The sequence below is a fragment of the Apteryx mantelli genome, chromosome 9 (genome assembly GCF_036417845.1).
Source record: "Apteryx mantelli isolate bAptMan1 chromosome 9, bAptMan1.hap1, whole genome shotgun sequence".
NCBI lineage: Eukaryota > Metazoa > Chordata > Aves > Apterygiformes > Apterygidae > Apteryx > Apteryx mantelli.
This window is the reverse complement of record NC_089986.1, coordinates 28,569,361-28,572,574: the sequence shown is the minus strand read 5'-3', so window position 1 is coordinate 28,572,574 and position 3,214 is coordinate 28,569,361. Positions and strand designations below refer to the sequence as shown.

The window sequence follows — 3,214 nt, the reverse complement described above, 5'->3', positions numbered from 1 at the left end:
TGGGCGGTCTCCCATCCAAGTACTAACCGGGCCCGACCCTGCTTAGCTTCCGAGATCAGACGAGATCGGGCGTTCTCAGGGTGGTATGGCCGTAGGCAACACCCCCACCCACAGCCGCCCCCTTCACAACACCCCGCGCATGCTCACGCCCCACGCAAACACCCCGCGCCCCTCACACGCACCCTCTCCCAACACCCCCCGCGCACGGCGCCCTCCGACAACACACGCAAGCACCCTGCTCGCGCAACACTGCCCCCTCCACAACACCTCCTGCCTCCGACAACACCCCCCGCACACAGCCTGACGCACCGCACCCCCGCAAAACGACCATCCCGCCACAGCCAAACGCAAAAGCCTACAGCACCCGGTATTCCCAGGCGGTCTCCCATCCAAGTACTAACCGGGCCCGACCCTGCTTAGCTGCCGAGATCAGACGAGATCGGGCGTTCTCAGGGTGGTATGGCCGTAGGCAACACCCCCACCCACAGCCGCCCCCTTCACAACACCCCGCGCACGCTCACGCCCCACGCAACACCCCGCGCCCCTCACACGCACCCTCTCCCAACACCCCCCGCGCACGGCGCCCTCCGACAACACACGCAAGCACCCTGCTCGCGCAACACTGCCCCCCTCCACAACACCTCCCGCCTCCGACAACACCCCCCGCACACAGCCTGACGCACCGCACCCCCGCAAAACGACCACCCCGCCACAGCCAAATGCAAAAGCCTACAGCACCCGGTATTCCCAGGCGGTCTCCCATCCAAGTACTAACCGGGCCCGACCCTGCTTAGCAGCCGAGATCAGACGAGATCGGGCGTTCTCAGGGTGGTATGGCCGTAGGCAACACCCCCACCCACAGCCGCCCCCTTCACAACACCCCGCGCACGCTCAGGCCCCACGCAACACCCCGCGCCCCTCACACGCACCCTCTCCCAACACCCCCCGCGCACGGCGCCCTCCGACAACACACGCAAGCACCCTGCTCGCGCAACACTGCCCCCCTCCACAACACCTCCCGCCTCCGACAACACCCCCCGCACACAGCCTGACGCACCGCACCCCCGCAAAACGACCACCCCGCCACAGCCAAACGCAAAAGCCTACAGCACCCGGTATTCCCAGGCGGTCTCCCATCCAAGTACTAACCGGGCCCGACCCTGCTTAGCTTCCGAGATCAGACGAGATCGGGCGTTCTCAGGGTGGTATGGCCGTAGGCAACACCCCCACCCACAGCCGCCCCCTTCACAACACCCCGCGCACGCTCACGCCCCACGCAACACCCCGCGCCCCTCACACGCACCCTCTCCCAACACCCCCCGCGCACGGCGCCCTCCGACAACACACGCAAGCACCCTGCTCGCGCAACACTGCCCCCCTCCACAACACCTCCCGCCTCCAGCAACACCCCCCGCACACAGCCTGACGCACCGCACCCCCGCAAAACGACCACCCCGCCACAGCCAAACGCAAAAGCCTACAGCACCCGGTATTCCCAGGCGGTCTCCCATCCAAGTACTAACCGGGCCCGACCCTGCTTAGCTTCCGAGATCAGACGAGATCGGGCGTTCTCAGGGTGGTATGGCCGTAGGCAACACCCCCACCCACAGCCGCCCCCTTCACAACACCCCGCGCACGCTCACGCCCCACGCAACACCCCGCGCCCCTCACACGCACCCTCTCCCAACACCCCCCGCGCACGGCGCCCTCCGACAACACACGCAAGCACCCTGCTCGCGCAACACTGCCCCCCTCCACAACACCTCCCGCCTCCAGCAACACCCCCCGCACACAGCCTGACGCACCGCACCCCCGCAAAACGACCACCCCGCCACAGCCAAACGCAAAAGCCTACAGCACCCGGTATTCCCAGGCGGTCTCCCATCCAAGTACTAACCGGGCCCGACCCTGCTTAGCTTCCGAGATCAGACGAGATCGGGCGTTCTCAGGGTGGTATGGCCGTAGGCAACACCCCCACCCACAGCCGCCCCCTTCACAACACCCCGCGCACGCTCACGCCCCCACGCAACACCCCGCGCCCCTCACACGCACCCTCTCCCAACACCCCCCGCGCACGGCGCCCTCCGACAACACACGCAAGCACCCTGCTCGCGCAACACTGCCCCCCTCCACAACACCTCCCGCCTCCAGCAACACCCCCCGCACACAGCCTGACGCACCGCACCCCCGCAAAACGACCACCCCGCCACAGCCAAACGCAAAAGCCTACAGCACCCGGTATTCCCAGGCGGTCTCCCATCCAAGTACTAACCGGGCCCGACCCTGCTTAGCTTCCGAGATCAGACGAGATCGGGCGTTCTCAGGGTGGTATGGCCGTAGGCAACACCCCCACCCACAGCCGCCCCCTTCACAACACCCCGCGCGCGCTCACCACCCCACGCAACACCCCGCGCCCCTCACACGCACCCTCTCCCAACACCCCCCGCGCACGGCGCCCTCCGACAACACACGCAAGCACCCTGCTCGCGCAACACTGCCCCCCTCCACAACACCTCCCGCCTCCGACAACACCCCCCGCACACAGCCTGACGCACCGCACCCCCGCAAAACGACCACCCCGCCACAGCCAAACGCAAAAGCCTACAGCACCCGGTATTCCCAGGCGGTCTCCCATCCAAGTACTAACCGGGCCCGACCCTGCTTAGCTTCCGAGATCAGACGAGATCGGGCGTTCTCAGGGTGGTATGGCCGTAGGCAACACCCCCACCCACAGCCGCCCCCTTCACAACACCCCGCGCACGCTCACGCCCCACGCAACACCCCGCGCCCCTCACACGCACCCTCTCCCAACACCCCCCGCGCACGGCGCCCTCCGACAACACACGCAAGCACCCTGCTCGCGCAACACTGCCCCCCTCCACAACACCTCCCGCCTCCGACAACACCCCCCGCACACAGCCTGACGCACCGCACCCCCGCAAAACGACCACCCCGCCACAGCCAAACGCAAAAGCCTACAGCACCCGGTATTCCCAGGCGGTCTCCCATCCAAGTACTAACCGGGCCCGACCCTGCTTAGCAGCCGAGATCAGACGAGATCGGGCGTTCTCAGGGTGGTATGGCCGTAGGCAACACCCCCACCCACAGCCGCCCCCTTCACAACACCCCGCGCATGCTCACGCCCCACGCAACACCCCGCGCCCCTCACACGCACCCTCTCCCAACACCCCCCGCGCACGGCGCCCTCCGACAA

At 67.4% G+C, this 3,214-nt stretch overlaps 8 non-coding genes across 8 annotated transcripts; all 8 read right to left on the bottom strand.

Annotated features, from left to right (window-relative positions):
* Positions 1-352: 352 nt before the first annotated feature.
* Positions 353-471, bottom strand: LOC136992713 (5S ribosomal RNA). Its single transcript, XR_010885149.1, has one exon. It is a non-coding gene; the product is annotated as a 5S ribosomal RNA (ribosomal RNA).
* A 255-nt stretch (positions 472-726) lies between these two features.
* Positions 727-845, bottom strand: LOC136992738 (5S ribosomal RNA). The gene has a single exon (XR_010885174.1). It is a non-coding gene; the product is annotated as a 5S ribosomal RNA (ribosomal RNA).
* Positions 846-1,100: 255 nt separating this feature from the next.
* LOC136992827 (5S ribosomal RNA) lies at positions 1,101-1,219 on the bottom strand. The gene has a single exon (XR_010885257.1). It is a non-coding gene; the product is annotated as a 5S ribosomal RNA (ribosomal RNA).
* A 255-nt stretch (positions 1,220-1,474) lies between these two features.
* Positions 1,475-1,593, bottom strand: LOC136992825 (5S ribosomal RNA). Its single transcript, XR_010885255.1, has one exon. It is a non-coding gene; the product is annotated as a 5S ribosomal RNA (ribosomal RNA).
* Positions 1,594-1,848: 255 nt separating this feature from the next.
* On the bottom strand, positions 1,849-1,967 carry LOC136992824 (5S ribosomal RNA). Its single transcript, XR_010885254.1, has one exon. It is a non-coding gene; the product is annotated as a 5S ribosomal RNA (ribosomal RNA).
* A 256-nt stretch (positions 1,968-2,223) lies between these two features.
* Positions 2,224-2,342, bottom strand: LOC136992823 (5S ribosomal RNA). Its single transcript, XR_010885253.1, has one exon. It is a non-coding gene; the product is annotated as a 5S ribosomal RNA (ribosomal RNA).
* A 256-nt stretch (positions 2,343-2,598) lies between these two features.
* Positions 2,599-2,717, bottom strand: LOC136992822 (5S ribosomal RNA). Its single transcript, XR_010885252.1, has one exon. It is a non-coding gene; the product is annotated as a 5S ribosomal RNA (ribosomal RNA).
* Positions 2,718-2,972: 255 nt separating this feature from the next.
* On the bottom strand, positions 2,973-3,091 carry LOC136992737 (5S ribosomal RNA). The gene has a single exon (XR_010885173.1). It is a non-coding gene; the product is annotated as a 5S ribosomal RNA (ribosomal RNA).
* Positions 3,092-3,214: the final 123 nt, after the last annotated feature.